The sequence below is a fragment of the Ornithorhynchus anatinus genome, chromosome X2 (genome assembly GCF_004115215.2).
Source record: "Ornithorhynchus anatinus isolate Pmale09 chromosome X2, mOrnAna1.pri.v4, whole genome shotgun sequence".
In the NCBI taxonomy this organism is placed as follows: Eukaryota; Metazoa; Chordata; class Mammalia; order Monotremata; family Ornithorhynchidae; genus Ornithorhynchus; species Ornithorhynchus anatinus.
Genome location: NC_041750.1, coordinates 13679209 through 13699243, shown reverse-complemented (window position 1 = coordinate 13699243; position 20035 = coordinate 13679209). Strand labels below are relative to the sequence as shown.

The window sequence follows — 20035 nt, the reverse complement described above, 5'->3', positions numbered from 1 at the left end:
TCCTGCCTTCTCAAAATCCTCCCCCTCCACCTGCACATCCGACCCCATCCCTTTGCACCTTATCAAAACACTTGCCTTCTACCTTCTTCCCTCCCTGACCACGATCTTCAACTGTTTGCTCTCCAATAAAAAAACCCTCCCTTGACCCCATGGCTCCCTCCAGTTATCACCCCTTCTCCCTCCTACCGTTCCTCTCCAAACTCCTTGAGTGAGTTTTCTACGCCCTCTGGTTCCACTTCTTTGCCTCCAATTTCTCTCATTAACCCCCTTCAATCCGGCTTCTGTCCCCGTCACTCCACAGAAACCGCCCTTTCTAAGGTCACCAATGATGTCCTTCTTGCCAAATCCAACTGCTTCTGCTCCATCCTAATCCTTCTCGACATCGCAGCTTTCTTTGACACTGTGGACCACCCTCTTTTCCTGGAAACGTCATCTGATCCCTGCTTCACTGACGTGCTCTGCTGGTTCTCCTCCTATCTCTCTGGCTGCTCGTTCCCAGTCTCTTTTGAAGGCTCCTCCTCTGCCTTCCATCTCCTAACTGAAGGGGTCCCCCAGGGCTCAGTTTTGATTCCCCTTCCATTCTCCATCTACACCTACTTCCTTGGAGAACTCATTTGCTCCCATGGCTTCAACTACCATCTCTCTGTGGATGATTCCCCAACCTACATCTCCAGCCCTGATTTCTCTCCCTTTCTGTAGTCTCACATTTCCTTCTGCCTTCAAGACATTTTCTATTCGGAGGTCCTGCCGTTACCTCAAACGTAACTTGTCAAAAACAGAACTCCTTATCTTCCCACCCAAACCCTGTCCTTCCCCTGACTTTCCCTTCACTGTAGACAGTATCACCATCTTTCCTGTCTCACAAGCCATAACCTTGGCATTATCCTTGATGACTCTCTCTCATTCAACCCACATATTCAATCTATCACTAAATCCCATTAGTTCAACTCCACAACATCACTAATATTGGCCCTTTCCTCTCCATCCGAGCTACTACTGCATTAATCCAAGTACTTATCCTATCCCACATGGATTATTTTATCAGACTCCTTGCCAATCTCCCTGCCTCCTGTCTCCCCCTACTCCATTCCATAATTCACTCTGCTGGCTAGATCATTTTTTTACAAAAACATACAGTTCGTGTTTCTCCACTCCTCAAGAGCTTCCAGCGGTTGTCCATCAATCTCCTCATCAGACAGAAACTCCTTACCATCGGCTTTAAAGCACTCAATCACCTTGACCCCTCACCTCACTTTGCTGCTCTCCCACTACAACCCAGCCCACACACTTCATTCCTTTAATGGCAAAGTACACTGTACCTTGATTCCATCTACCTTGCCGCATACCTCTTGCCCATATCCTGCCTCTGGCTTGGAATACCCTCCTTCATATCTTACAATTACTCTCCCTGCCTTCAAAGCCTTAGTGAAGGCTCATTTCCTCCAAGAGGCCTTCCCTGACTAAGCCCCCTTTTCCTTTTCTTCCACTCCCTTCTGTGTCTCCCTGACTTGTTCCCTTTATTCATCCTCTCTCCCAGTCTCCCAGCACTCAGGCACATATCTGTAATTAATTTATTTCTCTGAATGTCTGTCTCCCCTTCTAGACTGTAAGCTCATTGTGGGCAGGGAATGTGTCTGTTATATTGTACTCTCCCAAGCACTTAGTACGGTGCTCTTCACATAGTAAGCAATCAATAAATATGTTTGAGAAGAACCATTGAGGACCACTCACCAGGAAGTGCAAGGGTACCATGGGGGTAGGGGAGGAGGAGTCTTCCCAACTCAGGAACCTTCAGCTCGATGGCGAGGGCTTTTGATTCCAGATTTGATTTAAAGTCTTTTGAATAAGTGCAGATGAGTGTTTTTGTTAGGTCTGTAAATAATTAAAAGCCGGTTACTCTTAGTAACCCCTCTCATGGGTTAGAGAGTGGGTGTGTGAGGCTCACAAACTTTGGAGCCAGGATTGATGTGAGGGAGGGAGGAGGGAAGGGATGGAGTGCTTTCCCAGAGCTCCAGGGACTGGCCCACTGGAAGCAGCATGGTCTAGTGGATAGAACATGGGCCTGGGAGTCAGAAGGACCTGGGTTCTAGTTCCAGCTCAGACAAGTCCCTTCACTCTTCTCTGCCTTAGTTACCTCATCTGGAAAAGGGAGACTAAGACTCTGAGCCCTATGTGGGACATGGACTGTGTCCAACCTGATTACCTTGCATCTACCCTAGTGCTTAGAAGAGTGCCTGGCACATAGTAAGTGCTTAACAAATGCCATAGGAAAAAAAAAACAAACAGGACTGGCTAGCTGGACCCCAGAGGCTTCCCCTGCTATCTGGGATGCAGTTTGGATGCAGTTCTCTAATTCCTCAAAATCACACCCAAACCGTACCCTCTCTCCTGACTTTCTCATCACTGTAAATGACCACCATCCTCCCAATCTCACAAGCCCGTAGCCTTGATGTTATCCATGACTCATCTCTGTCATCTCTCTCATTCAAACCACACATTTCATCTGTCACCAAATCCTGTCAGTTCAACCTTCATTCACCACATCGCTAAAATCTGCTAAATCCTCTCCATCCAAACTTTTACCACATTAATCTGAGCACTTATCCTATCCTGCCTTGACTACTGCATCTGTCTCTCTGCTGACCCCCTTTCCTCCGCTTTCTCCCCACTCCAGTCCATCCTTCACTCCACTGCCTGGATCATTTTTCTACAAAATCGTTCAGTCCACCTTTCCCCAGTTCTCAAGAACCTCCAGTAGTTGCCCATCTACCTCTGCATCACACAGAAACTCCTCACTATTGGTTTTAAAGGACTCAGTCACCTAGCCCCCTCCTACCTTCCTCGCTGACTTTCTACTACAACCCGTTGCGCTCACTTCCTTCTTCTAACGCCAACCTACTCACTGTACTTCCATCTCATCCATCTCGCCGCCGACCCCTTGCCCATGTCCTGCCTTTGGCCTGGGACTCTCTCCCTCTTTATGTCCAACAGACCATCACTCTCCCCACCCCCACCGTCAAAACCTTATTAAAAGCACATCACCATCAAAAGGCCTTCCCAGACTAAGTCTTCACTTCCCACTACTCTCTCTCCCTTATGCATTGCCCTTGCGCATACATATCCGTAATTCATTTTAATATCTCTCCCTGCAATTTAAGGGGTACATTCTTGGTGGTACTTTAGCGTGAGCACAGGGGGTGGGAGAAGTAGACTTGCCCCCTCCCCCCCCACCGTGATTGATGCTTTTGATCATTCCCTGACGTTCCCTTTGGTTCTTCTGCATCTGTGGTTTCGACACTCTTTGTGGAAGCGATGGGATCGTCATGTTCTTGTTCCGCCTTTCAAGATCCTCTCTTCTGGCTCCGCTGCTGCTGCTGCTGCCGTCTCTGCCGCCATCACCACTAGTAACTGTCTTGATCTGAGCCTCTCACCGTAATTTCTTCATTTACTCCCGGGTCACTGCCTGCAACCGCCCCACCCTGTCCTTCTGCTCCTTTATTTCCCCCTACAATTTGCACACTCCAAAACCCCATACATATCAGCCACCCCAGCACACTGCTTTCCCCATCTTCAAGGCCATTTTGGAAATCACCTCTCCTCCAGGAAGCCTTCCCTGATTAATCTCTCATCTTCCCAATATATTTTCTCCCTACTGTCACTTCACCACTTCCACATCAACTAGACACTTGGGTACTCACCCCCTGACCCCTGGAGTACTTATTTCCATAGCTTTTAATTCCGTTGCTTCTTCCTACATATAATGTATTTCAGCATCTGTCTACTTCACCAGACTGTATAGTCCTCGAGGGCAGGGACTAACCCTGCTAACTCTTGTACTTTCCCAATTGCTTAGAACAATGCTCTGCACAGAGGAAATGCTCAGTAAAAACTACGAATTGATCATCTTCCATTCCCTGTTCTTTTGGGTAGATGTTGGATTTCTTCCTCTAGTCCCACCCATTTTTCGGAAGGAAATCATGCTTCCCCCATGGATGGAGGTTGGCAGGCTTGTGAGCCTGGATGTTCTTTAGCAGCACATTTCAGTGCATCTTCTTGGGCAGAATCCCTCACTTGACCCCAAGTAACCAACCAGGACAGTTGATTCTGCTGAAGAGATTCGGGGGATATTCATTTCAATAGAAACTTGGATCTTTGAGGGAAAACGCCATTTGAAGAAATAAAGGGGTTGCTTTTGATAATCAGTTGGATATTTGGGTTCACTCCGTTTCAGTGAGCCAAGATCTGAATCTTCACATTGGCTACTGGGCACAGCCAATAAGTAAGGACTCACCAGCCAAAGCTACATTCTTCTCCAAAGACCCCCATGCTCCGAGGCTTTGCAGAACCTTGGCTGTGGCAAACCATGCCGCACGAGCTGCTGCCGAAGTCAGCTTGGCTGGAGCCATCCTTATCCTTCAGAGGTTGTGTGACAGCATGGGAAGGGCCACGTGACTTCTTCAGTGATGGCCAGAAGTTGTTCATTGCGTGGTGGCCTGCCTAGTCTGGGCTTGCTCTTGCTTTGGCATCCCCCGCTAGTTCCTGGTCTTAATTTACATGTCACGATGCAGGTTCCCGGAAGCCTCACTTTTGTCTGAGTCATGAGGTTTTGCAAGATGTGTTGGTGCAGTAATTGTTTAGCCGCCGGTAGACTTTTTAATCTCTTGAGTCATTCGCATTAACCTAATCTAGGTGACATCGCTTGGCCCTGCACTACGTCTTAGTGGCTGCCTGGTAGACAGTATCTCCGTGCCTTCAGTGCCCTTTTGCTACTTGTATTGGAGATTGCTGATGCAGTTTCCTGCTCCGGCTTCTCTGCAGGTTGTCTTCGTTCTCCCTGAGTCTAACTTTTGGCTGTGTTGGCAGCTTGGAGGCCACTTTTCGATGCAAAAGTTGTAGCAGTTTGGGCTTGGAGCATATCAGATGACGGTCTCTCCAGTCTTCCTCTCCACTCATGGGCCCCTGTGATTTCTGTACATTTCTATTCTACCTAGCATGCCCACTTTGCTCCTCTGATGCCACAACCCTCACTGTACCTCTGTCTCATCTGTCTCACCGCTAACCCCTCGCCCAAGTTCCACCTCTGTCCCTGAAAGCCCTCCCCCTTCATATCCGACAGACCAGCACTCTCCCCTCCTTCAAAGCCTCATTAAAATCACAGGTCCTCCAAGAAGCCTTTCCTGACTAAGCCCTAGTCCCCTATTCCCTCTCCCTTGCACATCATCCTTGCACTTGGATTTTTACCCTTTATTCCCTCCACCTTCAGCCCCACAGCAGTTATGTATATATCTGTAATTTATATATATTAAGGTCTGTCCCTCTAGACTGTAAGCTCCTTGTGGGCAGGGAACTTGTTTACATAATCTGTTATATTATAGTCTCTTAAACACTTACTAAAGTGCTCCACACACAGTAAACTCTCAATAAATATGATTGATTCTTTTCTATTTCAAGGTGCTCCACACACGATTGCTGCAAGCCATATATATTTGGGGAAATTCAACTGTTTAAAGTTACTGTTTTCCAACTGAGACCACATATGTAGTTACAGCTGAATTTCACCAGCAGTGATGTCTTTAAACCAGAGGAATTCTATATCTGTAAATATTTGGATGAAATGTTTATCGTCCTTTCCAGTTGATTGGACTTTTAATCAATCAATCGTATATAGTGAGTGTTTATTTTATGCAGAGCACTTACTAAGTGCTTCGGAGAGTGCAATATAACAGAGTCCGGAGACACGTCCCCTGCCCACAACAAACTTATTGAAGGCTTCTTGGAGACGTGCCTTCAATAGAGGCTTTGAAGGTGGGATGAGTGATTGTCTGTGGGATATGAAGAAGGAGAGCATTCCAGACCAAAAGCCGGGCACGGGCAAGGGTATCCCTCAAGGTTACTCTAGGGTGGTGAGATACACAAGATTGAGGTACATTGAGTAGGTTGGCGTTAGAGGAATGAAGTGTTTGGGCTGGGTTGTAGTGGGAAAGCAGCGAGGTGAGGTAGGAGGGGGTGTGGTGATTGAGTGCTTTAATGCTGATGGAAAGGAGTTTCCATTTGATGCAGTCATGGATGGGCAGCCACTGGAGGTTCTTGAGGAGTGGGGAAACATGGACTGAATATTTTTGTAGAAAAATGATCTGGGCAGCAGAGTGAAGTATGGACTGGAGTGTGTAGAGACAGGTGGCAGGGAGGTCAGCAAGGAGGCTGATACAGTAAGACAGAATAGGCAAGTGCTAAGATTAACATAGCAGTTTGGATGAAGAGGAAAGTGCGAGTTTTAGCGATGTTGTGAAGGTGAAGCAACAGGATTTAATGATAGATTGAATATGTGGGGTGGCTGAGAGAGATGAGTTGAAGATAACGTCAAGGTTTCAGGCTTGTGAGACAGGAAAGATGTTGGTGCCGTCTACAGTCTTGGGAAAGTCAGGTGGAGTTCAGTGTTTGGGTGGGAAGGTTGTGTTTTAGACATGTTAAATTTGAGGTGTTGGCATGATAACCAAGTAGAGATGTTCTGATGGCAGGAGGAAATGCAAGACTTCAGAGAAGGGAAGAGATCAGGACTGGAGACATAGATTTGGAATCACTTTTATAGAGATGGTAGTTGAAGCCACGGGAGCGAACGAGTTCTCCAAGGGAGTGGGTGTAAATGGAGAATAGAAGCTTGAGGGATACCCACAGTTAGAGGGTGGAGGTTTTAGGAGGTGCTTGTGAAAGGGACTGAGATTGTGAAACCAGAGAGATCGGAGAAGCACCTGAGAGGGCAGTGTCAGTGAAGCCAAGGTTGGATAATGTTTTCAGGAGAAGGGGGTGGTCGACAGTGTTGAAGGCATCTAAGAGGTCGAGGATAAGGATGGAGTAGAGGCCACTGGATTTGGCAAGAGGGTCATTTGTAACTTTTGGGAGGATACTTATTGAGCACTTAATGGTATTTACTGAGCATTTACCATGTACTAAGCGCTTGGGAGAGTACAATACTACAGAATTGGTAGACACGTTCCTAACCATAAGCAGCTTGTAGTTTAGAGGGGGAGAAAGATAATACAAATTCTGGATGTGTACATAAATGCTACCTCTCAGGATCGCACCTGGAAAGTTTCCAGTACTCTACCAGTCTCGGCTATAAGAGGGAGAGTGAAGCAGAGGCGTACCCATTCCATTCCTAGTTAGGGCAGTGGCTAGCGAGTGGAAGGCAATCTGCTACAGGTCAAAATTCACCTGTGCTGGGCAGCAGCGGCATGGGAGAGAGTCGAGGGCAGAGCGCGGAGGAGGGAATGGTAAACAGGGAATGGAGAAGCAGCGTGGCTCAGTGGAAAGAGCACGGGCTTTGGAGTCAGAAGTCATGGGTTCGAATCCCTGCTCGGCCACATGTCAGCTGTGTGACTTTGGGCAAGTCACTTAACTTCTCGGTGCCTCAGTTACCTCATCTGTAAAATGGGGATTAAGACTGTGAGCCCCACGTGGGACAACCTGATTCCCCTGTGTCTACCCCAGCGCTTAGAACAGTGCTCGGCACACAGTAAGCGCTTAACAAATACCAACATTATTATTAAACCACTTCCGTATTTTTACCAAGAAAACTATAGATACACTACCAGAATGTTTACAGATTGAGGTGGGGAGTTCTGGGAGAGATGTGTCTGTGGAGTTGCTATGGTTCGGAGACAACTCGACAGCATAAGACAAGATACAAATGCCGTGGATCTGAGGGTGGGGTTAATACCGAGTGCTTAAAGGATACATATCCGAGCGTATAGGCAACGAGAGAGGGAATAGGGGAAATGAGGACCTAGTTGGAGAAGATCTCTTGGAGGAGATGTAATTTTAATAAGTCTTCGTAGGTGGGGAGAGTGGTAGTCCATTGTACAAGAAGCATGACCTAGGCGAGGAGCCATCCGCGAGACAGACAAAATGGAGGTACAGTGAATAGGTTGGTAATAGAGGCGTGTAGGATGGGTTGTAGTAGGAGATCAGTGAAGCAACGGAGGAGAGGGTGAGCTGATTGAGTGCTTTAAAGGCAATGGTAAAGAGTTTCTGTTTGATGTGGAGGTGGATGGGCTTCCTCTGGAGGTTCTTGAGGAGTGGGGAACCATGGACTGAATGTGTTTCTTAGAAAAGTGGTCTGGGCAGCAGAGTGAAGTATGGACTGGAATGGGGAGACACAGGAGGCAAGGGCGTCAACTAGGAGGCAGATGCAGTAGTAAAGGTGGGGTAGGAAAAGTGCTTGGATCAGGGTGGTAGCAGTTTGGATGGAGGGAAAGGGTGGATTTTAGAGAAGCCGTAAAGATAGGACTGACAGGATCTGGTGACAGATTGAATGTGTAACCAGCATAGTTCCTCTAGTGTAGTCCCTTGACTAAAAGCGTCTTTTTGGATAGGGAACATGTCTGCCAACTCTGTTAGATTGTACTCCCCCAAGTGCTTAGTACAATGCTCTGCACACAGTAAGCGCTCAATAAATACGATTGAATGAGAGAGACAAATCAAGTGTAATGCCAAGGTTCATTCATTCATTCAGTAGTATTTATTGAGCACTTACTATGTGCAGAACACTGTACTAAGTGCTTGGAATGTACAGTTGGGCAACAGATAGAGACAATCCCTGTCCAGTGACGGGTTTACAGTCTAATCGGGGGAGACAGACAGAAACAAGACAACATAATCACGATAAATAGAATCAAGGGGATGTACACCTCATTAAAAAAATTAATAGGATAATAATATATACAAATGAGCACAGTGCTGAGGGGAGGGGAAGGGAGAGGGGTGGAGCAGAGGGAAAGAGAGCTTAGCTGAAGGGAGGTGAAGGGAAGGGGGAGGGAGCAGAGGTCGGAGGGGAAGCAGAGAGGGAGCAGAGGGAAAAGGGGAAGCTCAGTCTGGGAAGGCCTCTTGGAGGAGGTGAGCTCTCAGTAGGGCCTTGAAGAGGGGAAGAGAGTTAGTTTGGTGGAGGTGAGGAGGGAGGGCATTCCAGAACAGCGGTAAGATGTGGGCCAGAGGTCAGCGGGATAGGCGTGAACGGGGGACGGTGAGGAGGTGAGCGGCAGAGGAGCGGAGCGTGCGGGGTGGGCAGTAGAAAGAGAGAAGGGAGGTGAGGTAGGAGGGGACAAGGTGATGGAGAGCCTTGAAGCCCAGAGTGAGGAGTTTTTGTTTCATGCAGAGGTTGATAGGCAACCGCTGGAGGTTTTTAAGGAGGAGAGTGACATGCCCAGAGTGTTTCTGTAGGAAAATGATCCAGGCAGCGGAATGAAGAATAGACTGGAGCAGGGAGAGACAGGAGGAAGGGAGATCAGAGAGCAGGCTGACACAATAATCCCGTCGGGATATTATGAGAGCTTGTACCAGCATGATAGCCATTTGGATATAATAATAATTGTGGTATTTGTTAAGTGCTTACTATATACCAGGCACTGTGCTAAGCGCTGGGGTGGATACACGATACTTTGGTTGGATACAGTCCCTGTCTGACATGGAGCGCACAGTCTTAACCCCCGTTTTACAGGTGAGGAAATGGAGGCACAGAGAAGTTAAATGACTTGCCCAGGGTCACACAGCAGACAGGTGTCAGAGCCAAGATTAGAACCTAGGTCCTCTGATTCCCAGGCCTGTGCACTTTCCCCCATAGAAAAGAGGTGGTCCACAGTATGGAATGCAGCTGAGAGGTTGAGAAGGATTAGAATGGAGTAGAGGCCATCGAATTTGGCCAAGAAGTAGGTTATTGTTGTCTTTAGCGGGGGCAGTATCCGTGGAGCGAAGGGGGTGGAAACCAAGATTGGAGGGGTGGAGGGAACTGGAGAAGTGGAAGCAGCTGGGGAAGACAACTCCCTCAGGGAATCTGGAGAGGCATAAAAGTTATTTATCATTTGATATATTCTTCACCTCTCTGTCATCTGTGCTGGTTCCATTTTGCTCCTTTGGCCTTGCCTTGTATTTGGCTTATATTTTCTGTTTCTCTCTCTCTCTCTCTCTCTCTCTCTCTCTCTCTCTCTCTCTCTCTCTCTCACACACACACACACACACACACGCACAAACACCCCCCCCCCCCCATTTGAGTCAGCAAAACTGGAAATGAATTTTCAAATAGAAACAGATTCCCCAAAGGAGGAGTAGCTTGGCAGAGGGTTTTTTTCTTTTGTTTTGTTTTGTATTTTTTTACAAAATGCCAAAAGCCAGGCCTACAAAATAAATATGGAAAAAAAGACCCTCTTGTGCTCCTCCCTAACCAGCTCAATCTCTCCTTTGAACATAGCCAAGTGGTAGAGTGAATAAGCCCATTTTGCTACTCAACGTGAGTACATCATTACTTGTCCTAGGCCATGAGATGGCTCCTTTTTAGTTTGTATTATGCCTGTAAATATTGTATTAAACTGGGCTCCAGGACCTCTGCCATCTGTTGTCGAAACTCTTTGAGCCACAAATCGACAGTGGCTGATTATCCAATTTGTGGCTTATCCCAGCCCTTTGCTGTTTCTTCTGCCTCTGAATGCTTTCCTTCGAGTCCCATTACTAATTCTTATGCAGAAAGTGGGTTGTGGGGATAAAAGGAGAAACTGCAGCAGCATTATGTAGTGGAAAGATCACGGACTTGGGAGTCATTCATTCATTCATTCGTATTTATTGAGTGCTTACTTTGTGCAGAGCACCGTCCTAGTCAGAAGACCTGGATTCTAACCCTGGCTCTGCCAATTCCTTGCTGTGGGATCTTGGTAAGGTAGATTCTCTGTGCCTCAGTTTCCTCAGTGGCAAAATGGGGATTAAATATTTGTTCTCCCTCCTACTTAGACTGTGAGCCCCAAGTGGGACAAGGCCTGTGTTCAATCTCATTAACTTGTATCAACCCCAGTGCTTGGAACAGTGTTCGACACTTAGTAAGCATTTAACAAATTCCATAGAAACAAACGAACAAACTGAAACCAGTTCGTTTTGCTACTTGGTAAAACGTTTGGTCAGGTTTAAACCATTTTCTCAACTGAGAATTTTGTATCAGCTATGAATTTCAGGTAAATATACAGTCCTGTTCTACCCAGCTGTATTGGGTGAGTGTATGTGTTTTCTCCCACTGGCTTCAGACAGAACTTTTTGCCTTTCATCCCAGTGCCTTGGTTCTACAAGTAGACCAGAAATTGAGTCTGCTTTTTGGGTATTTATTTTTGATTTTGATTTTTATCATCATGACAGCAGAAGTGAAAAGCAATAAGGAAATCTATGAAATTCTTTTGCTACTTGAAGCAGGTGGGGGTGCAGAGGCAGTTAAATTACAGGAATGGGGAAATTACTCATTCTGTAGCCCTATAATTTTTTTTAAAAAAGAGGCTGCATCCATTTCTCTGAGGCTGCAGCAATCTGGGTTCACACTGCTTACATCTTCAGCTTCTCCCTCTGCATAGCAAATTCTCTTGGAAAAGTACTTTTTTGCAGACAGTAATTCTTTTTCTGTGCTTCCAATTTGACCCACTCTGCTTCCTTTGCACCCCAGCATACCCCCTCCCCTCCCTGCACTTAGAAGCATATTCAAGGATTTTTTTCTGCTGGGATTACGAGAAACAGCTTTCTTCTTATTTCATTGGTGTTGAGTGACTTTCTGATTATCAATTCATATTTTTTGCCTCATGTCTAAAAATTCAACTTAGAAAGACTTCTTCCCAGTGGTCGCCCCAGTCATGCCCTCTTTCCTCCCCTTTCCCCACCAGCTTGAACTAGGATCATTAACTGGCTCTTTAAAGGGTTTTAGTTTGTTTTTTAAAAATAATTTTATCAGCTGTGCCCTCATCTCCCCCTTCTCCATCTCAGCCTCCAGCGACTGCCCCAGGGATGGGGATGAACCAGGGCAGATGGGGGAGCACAGGAAGAAGCTTACCCTACTCCTTACTCCTTACCCTACAGTGAAAGTTGCTGCACAGTCTGGGATCTCACTGGAGAACTCTTGCTCTCCATTTAGTAACTAGGCTGTTCCGTCTTTTCAATTGAGGCACATTGCTGAATTTTTTTTTTACAGTTACTTTATCCACCTCTCCCTCAGCCCCACAGCACTTATGTACATATCCATAATTTATTTATATTATTGCCTGTCTCCCCCTCTAGCTTGTAAGCTCATTGTAGATGGGGAACCTGACTACCAACTCAGTGCGTAATACACTGCTTTGCACACAGTAAGAATCAGTCATATTTATTGAACACTTACTCCTAATGATCTGCCAGGCTCAGCTAAATTCCCTTTGTTTGGCTTAGTTTCTAGTTCATTTTGCTTGACAATTACTCTGCACTAGCCATTCATTTAAGGGAAAAATAATCCAAAGTATAATGGGGTCCCCTTTTGAGACTGAAAGACGAATCTTAGGCCTGAGACTTTCTAACTAAGAATCTTCAATGAGGAATTGTAACTGTCTGACGATGGGCTGTGAGCTATCAGACATGAATCAGGAAAGCGATCTCACAGTCATTGTTAGCTGTGCCTTCAAATCATCAGCTCATTGTGTGGTGGCTGCCAAACTGCCTAATACCATAGTTTTGTCACTCTATAAACCAAGCTCTATGTTTACACCTGGATTACAGTATGCAATTCTGGTTGCTGCCTCTGGAGAAGCTCATTACAAGTGGAACATATGGAGAAGATGGATGATAGGACTGAGATGGAGCAGTTTCCGTATGAGGGTAGACTGAAAAGATTGGGACTTTGCAGCCTGGAAAGACAAAGGCCAAGAGGGGTCATGATTAAAACCTGCAAAATCATGAAGTATGAAAATGGGGAGAAGACAGAATTATTGCTCAGCAAATTCCACAAACCAGAATGAGAGAGCACTCTAAAACTAGAGGTTGATGGGCTCAAATCTAACAAAATCAATCCACTGGCATTTACTGAGTGCTTACTGTTTGCAGGGCACTGTACCAACAGCTTGGAAAAGGAAAATTCAACAGAGTTGGCACAAACGATTCCTACCTTCAGGACTTTTAAGTCTAGTGGACCAGATGTACATTAAAATAAATTACAGGGGAAATGACAGAGTATAACGATGTCAAATGTCAATGCCAATCAATTAGTGGTGTGTATTGAGTGCTCCCTGTATGCAGAGCATGTACTAAGTGCTTGGGAGAATATGATAGGGTTGGTAGATGTGAACCCTGCTCACAAGGAGTTTAGAATTTACAGGGGAAGACAGACATTACAATGAATTACAGCTAGGGGAAATGGGAGAGTGTAAGGATATGTACATAAGTGCTCTGGGAGTGGGGTGAATATCAAGAGCTTGAGGGGTACAGATCCAAATGCATAGGCGCGGCAGAAGGGCTTAGTCAGGGAAGGTCTGTTGGAGGAGATGTGATTTTAGAAGGGCTTTGAAGTTGGAGAGAGTAGTGGTCTGTTATACACAAAGTGGGAGGGAGTTCCAGGCCCAAGGGAGAATGTGGACAAGGGCTTGGCAACGGGAAAGACAAGATCAAGATACCAAGAGTCGGTTGGTGTTAGAGGAGTGAAATGTGTAGATTGTGTCGTGGTAGGCAATCAGCGAGGTAAGGTTGGGCGGGGGGAAGCTGATTGAATGCTTTAAAGCTGATGGTAAGGGGTTTCTGTTTGGTACAGAGGTGGATGGACAAACCACTGGAGGTTTTTCATTCAATAGTATTTATTGAGTGCTTACTATGTGCAGAGCACTGTACTAAGCGCTTGGAATGAACAAGTCAGCAACAGATAGAGACAGTCCCTGCCGTTTGACGGGCTTACAGTCTAATCGGGGGAGACGGACAGACTATTGAGGAGTTTTTGAGGAGTGAGGTGATATGGACCGAACAGTTTTTTAGAAAAATGATCCGGGCAGTCGAGTGAAGTATGGATTGGAGAGGGAGATTAGCAAGGAGACTGATTCATTCAATAGTATGTATTGAGCGCTTACTATGTGCAGAGCACTGTACTAAGCACTTGGAATGAACAAGTCGGCAACAGATAGAGACAGTCCCTGCCGTTTGACGGGCTTACAGTCTAATTGGGGGAGACAGACAGACAAGAACAATGACAATAAATAGAGTTGAGGGGAAGAACATCTCGTAAAAACAATGGCAACTAAATAGAATCAAGGCAATGTACATTTCATTAACAAAATAAATAGGGAAATGAAAATATATACAGTTGAGCAGACGAGTACAGTGCTGAGGGGATGGGAAGGGAGAGGGGGAGGAGCAGAGGGAAATCGGGGGAAAAGAGGGTTAAGCTGCGGAGAGGTGAAGGGGGGGTGGTAGAGGGAGAAGGGGAGCTCAGTCTGGGAAGGCCTCTTGGAGGAGAGTTTTAAGTAGGGTTTTGAAGAGGGGAAGAGAAATAGTTTGGCGGAGGTGAGGAGGGAGGGCGTTCCAGGACCGCGGGAGGACGTGGCCCGGGGGTCGACGGCGGGAAAGGCGAGACCGAGGGACGGTGAGGAGGTGGGCAGCAGAGGAGCGGAGTGTGCAGGGTGAGCAGTAGAAAGAGAGAAGGGAGGAGAGGTAGGAAGGGGCAAGGTGACGTAGACCCTTGAAGGTTAGAGTGAGGAGTTTTTGTTTGGAGCGGAGGGGATGGTCGACAGTGTCAAAGGCAGCAGAGAGGTCAAGGAGGATCAGAATGGAGTAGGAGCCATTGGATTCGGCAAGAAGGAGGTCATGGGTGACCTTAGAGAGAGCAGTCTCGGTAGAGTGGAGGGGACGGAAGCCAGATTGGAGGGGGTCTAGGAGAGAATGGGAGTTAAGGAATTCTAGGCATCGATTGTAGACGACTCGTTCTAGGATTTTGGAAAGGAAGGGTAGTAGGGAGATAGGGCGATAACTGGAGGGGGAAGTGGGGTCAAGAGCGGGTTTTTTTTAGGATGGGGGAGACGTAGGCATGTTTGAAGGCAGAGGGGAAGGAGCCATTGGAGATTGAGTGGTTAAAAATAGAAGTTAAGGAAGGGAGGAGGGCAGGGGCGATGGTTTTAATAAGGTGAGAGGGAATGGGGTCCGAGGTGCAGGTGGAGGGGGTGGCACTTGCGAGGAGGGAGGAGATCTCCTCTGAGGATACTGCAGGGAAGGATGGAAAAGTAGGGGAGAGGGTTGGTGGGGGCGAGGGGAGAGGCGGAGGGGTGACTTTGGGGAGCTCAGACCTGATTGTGTTGATTTTTGTGATGAAATAGGTGGCCAGATCATTGGATGCAGTAGTCAAGGTGGGATATGATTAGTGCTTGGATTAGCATGGTAGCAGTTTGGGTGGAGAGGAAAAGGCAGATTCTAGAGATGTTATGAAGGAAGAACTGGCAAGATTAGGTGGCAGACTGAATGTGCAGGTTGAATGAGAGAGATGACTTGAGGATCGCGCCAAGATTACAGGCTTGTGAGACAGGGATGGTGGTGGTGATGTTTTCAGTGATGGGAAAGTCAGCTTCTAAGAAGAGTGTCCTGAGAGGCAGGAGGAATTGTGAGACTGCAGAGGAGAGAGGTCAGGGCTGGAGAGGTAGTTTTGGGAATCATCTGCAAAGAGATGTCAGTCGAATTCATGGGAACAAATGAGTTCTCTAAGGACGAGGGTGTGGATCGAGAATAGATGGGGACCCAGAACTGAACCTTGGGGGTCTCCCACAGTTAGGTGGTGGGAGGCAGAGGAGGAGCCCACAGAAGAAACCAAGGAGAAGGGCCAGAGAGATAGGAGGAGAACCAGGAGAGTACAAGTGTCAGTGAAGCCGAGGTTGGATAACGTTTCCAGGAGAAGGGGGTGATCGACAGTGTCAAAGGCAGCTGAGAAATCGTGGAGAATTAGGATGGAGTAGCGGTCGTTGGATTCGGCAAGAAGGAGATCATTGGTGACCTTTGAGAGGGTGGTTTCAGTGGAATGGAGACAGAAGCCAGATTTGGAGGGGGTCAAGGAGAGAATTGGATGAGAGGAACGGGAGACAATGGGTGTAGTCAGCTTGCTCAAGGAGTTTGGAGAGGAATGGTAGGAAGGAGATGGTGATAACTGGAGGGAGGTGTGGAGTCAAGGGAGGGGTTTTTTTTTTAGCCTGGAGAGACATGGGCAGTGGGGAAGAAGCCATTGAAGAGCGAACAGTTGAAGATGGTGGTTAGGGAGGGAAGAAGAGAGGGGGAAGCATTTTGATAAGTTGCATAGGGATGGGATCGGGTCTTCAGGTGGTGGGGGGCGGGGGTGGATTTTAGGAAAAGCCAGGAGATCTCTTGAGATAATTCTGAGAAAGATGGAAGAGTTGAAGGGGCAGGAGAAGGGAGGAACTGGGGAGGGACAGGGGAGATATTAGGGAAATCATGCCTGTTAGTTTTGATTTTCTTATTAAAGTAGGTGGCCAAGTCACAGGGGGCAAGAGATGGGAGAGGCAAGGGGACAGGTGGTTTGAGGAGGGAGTTATATGTCTGGAACAACTGATGAGTGCAATCTGCATGAGTGTCAGTCAGGATGGAGAAATAATTTTGCCAAGCAGAGGAGAGAACAGAGTTAAAGCACGCAAGGATAAACTTGAAGTAGACAAGTTCAGCCTGATATTTAGATTTCTGCCAGCAGTGCTCTGCAGCTCATGCACAAGAACAAAGGAAGCGGACTGTGGAGATGATCCATTGCTGTGGGTTAGTGGTCTGAGATCGACCAAGGGATAGAGGAGTGAGTGCGTTGAGTTCAGTAGAGAGAGAGGTGTTCAGGGTGTTGATTTGGTCATCAAAGGAAGATTGTTTGGGTATGGAGGCTAAATGGGACATGATGATATGAGAAAATTGGATGGGGTCAAAAGAATGTAGGTCTTGGGGGGAACACAGATTTGTGGGAGGAGGTATGTGGGAGAGAAGTCAGGTGAGGAGGTTGGGTAGATTTTCAAGAGGAGGGGGAAGATCACCTCTTGAGATGCTGCTGAGAAGGAAGAGAGAGTTAAAGAGGGGGCAGGAGGAGGGTGGGGCTAGAGAGATGGAGGAATTTTAAAGAGATATAGTAACTGATGTTTTCAGTTACATCAATGAAATAGATGGCAAGAGATGGAGGAAGGAGAGGAAGCAAGCACTTGGTTACACAGTGGATGGTGAGCATATACATTCTGTTACCGTAGCATATTGTAGAGGACAAAGATACCCGAAGGCTTTAGGGGGATTTATGTAAATTCATCAAGAATATGTCTATAAGGGGTTGGTAGAGGTTAAAGTTAGAGATGAGAAAAGATTCAAGAACCACCATCTCATTGTTTCTTCAAGTGTCCTTTTGGTGCCCCTATCAGGACAACTTGATCATCTTGTATCTTCCTCAGAACTTGGTACAGGGTCTTGGCGGGGGAAGGGAAGAAAGGGCTGGGGGGCTGCGGGGGGTGGGGGGTGGTGGAGAAAGAGAGAGACAGAAGGAGAGAAAGAAAAGAAGAAGGAAGGAGAGAGAGAGAGAGAGATTTAGCCAAACCCACCTAATGCAACCCTGTGATGTACCCGAGAAGCAGCATGAGAAGCAGCGTGGCTCAGTGGAAAGAGCACGGGCTTTGGAGTCAGAGGTCATGGGTTCGAATCCAGGCTCGGCCACTTGTCAGCTGTGTGACTTTGGGCAAGTCACTTAACTTCTCGGTGCCTCAGTTACCTCATCTGTAAAATGGGGATTAAGATTGTGAGCCCCAAGTGGGACAACCTGATTCCCCTGTGTCTACCCCAGCGCTTAGAACAGTGCTCGGCACATAGTAAGCGCTTAACAAATGCCAACATTATTATTATTATTATTATTATTATTACCCCTGTCGTCACTTTCAAAGGGGAATCATCCTGGGCTTGACTCCAGGGAGCCTGCAGTTATGTAGTCTTGCTAGGGCAAGGCTGCTCCCTGCCCTGTGGTTGGGAGACTCAAACGCCAAGACTCCCCGGACTGTGTTACCCGCCTTGAGTCAGGCTAGGGCACCTTCCCTAATCGGACCTGTCCCAGAGAAAAAGGGGGACACTGGGGCTCTCCAACCTTCACAACCTGCTTCCAGGTGGCTTGTGCACCCTGAAGGTTCCCTGGAAACTGCCTCCAGCCTGGGAATTGAGATGGATTTGAGCCGCCTCCCCTCAGTGTCCAAAAGCCAAAGGCGATTTTTGAGGGTTAGGTTGCTGACCTGCACTTCCACCTGGTTCAGCAGCCGGTCAGAGAGGAAAGCCAAAAAAATTCCTTCCCCCCAAACATTATGTGGGTTCCTCAAAGTTTGTGAGTTCCCACAATACTTCTAGTACTAGCAATTATGGTGGTATTTGTTAAGGCTTTCTGTATGCTAAGCACTGGGGTAGATAAATGCCACCACAGGCCCCGTCCCACATAGGGCTCACATGCTGACGAAGAGGGAGAGAAGGCATTTAATCCCCATTTTACAGATGAGGAAACTGAGGCCCAGAACAGTGAACCGACCTGACCCAGGTCACACAGCAGGCAAGTGGCAGAGCATGGCGTAGTGGATAGAGCACAGGCCTGGGTGTCAGAAGGTCATGAGTTTTAATCCCAGCTCTGCCATTTGTCTGTGTGGCCTTGGGCAAGTCACTTCACTTCTGTGCCTCATTTATCTCATCTGTAAAATGGGGATTAAGACTGTGACAGGATGGGGACTATGTCCAACCCGATTTGCTTGTATCCACCCCAGTGCTTAGTACAGTGCCTGGTACATAGTAAGCACATAAAAAATATCATAATGACAGCTGTGTGACTGTGGGCAAGTCACTTAACTTCTCAGTGCCTCAGTTACCTCATCTGTAAAATGGGGATTAAGACTGTGAGCCTCATGTGGGACAACCTGATTACCCTGTATACCCCAGCGCTTAGAACAGTGCTCTGCACATAGTAAGTGCTTAATAAATACCAGCGTTATTATTATTATAACCCAAGCCTTCTGACTCCCAGGCTCTTTGAAATAGGCTGCACCCAGAGAGGAAGAGTCTACTGGAGGGGAGGCTCTAAGGGGTTGAGGAGGATGAAGCTGGAGTTTTGAGGGGAACTCTCCCCACTTTCAAAGCCTTACTGAAGACACATCTCCTCCAAGAGGCCTTCCCTGAGTAAGCCCTCCTTACGACTTCTCCCACTCCCATCTGCACTGCCTTGACTCATTCCCTTTAGTCATCCCCCCTCCCAGCCCAACAGAACTTGTGTACATATCTATAATTTTATTAATTTTATTTATATTAATGTGTCTCCCCCTTTAGGCTTTAAGAAGGGAATGTGTCTGTTATATTGTTATAATAATATTAGTATTTGTTAAGTGCTTACTATGTGCAAAGTACTGTTCTAAGCGCTGGGGAGGATACAAGGTGATCAGGTTGACCCACGTGGGGCTCACAATCTTAATCCCCATTTTACAGATGAGGTAACTGAGGCCCAGAGAAGTTTAAGTGACTTGCCCAAAGTCACACAGCTGACAAGCGGCGGAGCCAGGATTTGAACCCATGATCTCTGACTCCCCAGCCCGTGCTCTTTCCACTGAGCCATGCTGCTTCTCTATTATATTGTTATATTGTACTCTCCCCAGCATTTAGTATAGTGCTCTGTGCACAATAAGTGCTCAATAAATATTATCGACTAACTCACTTTTCAATTGAATCGCCTCCTTCTATCACAGTCCCTAAATCTTCCTCTTCCCTGCCCTGTAGGCAAGTTATCCTCCTTCCAACCACCTACCTCTAGTGAATAATCCTGATTCTTACTGGCTGTGTTCTCAGGTTCTGGCCCGCAGAGATTAGTCGATTCATGGCCATAGAGCCACTTGACGTGGATGAAAAAGGCCCTGAAATGACTGAAAGCCAGGGCTTTGGGTTAGAGTTGCAACTTCCCTTGGTCTGCTGGATCTGAAACAGGGCTTGTAGAAGAAGGTTGTGTCTGCCCTCTCCACTTTCTGATTTACTCTCTGCCCACTGGGCTTGTTCCCATCCTACTTCCTGGGGCCTGGCCTAGTGCCCCCAGTTTCTGTGTGTTTGGAGGGCAGCAGTCAGTGGATGAGTTGAATCAAGGTTCATCTCAGCTCTCCACCTGCTCACTCAATCCATCAATCAGTCAATCAATCAGTGGTATTCATTGAGCACTTACTGTGCACAGAGCCTTGTAGTAAGCGCTTGGTGGGAAAGTATGGGAAAG

General features: G+C 47.1%; 1 protein-coding gene and 1 non-coding gene across 7 annotated transcripts in view; both read left to right on the top strand.

Annotated features, from left to right (window-relative positions):
• Positions 1-20035, top strand: part of CSNK1G2 (casein kinase 1 gamma 2) — a 114005-nt gene that overhangs the window by 60604 nt on the left and 33366 nt on the right. The gene's annotated exons all lie outside the window — the stretch shown is intronic.
• On the top strand, positions 7065-7202 carry LOC114807510. The gene has a single exon (XR_003755570.1). It is a non-coding gene; the product is annotated as a small nucleolar RNA SNORA7 (small nucleolar RNA).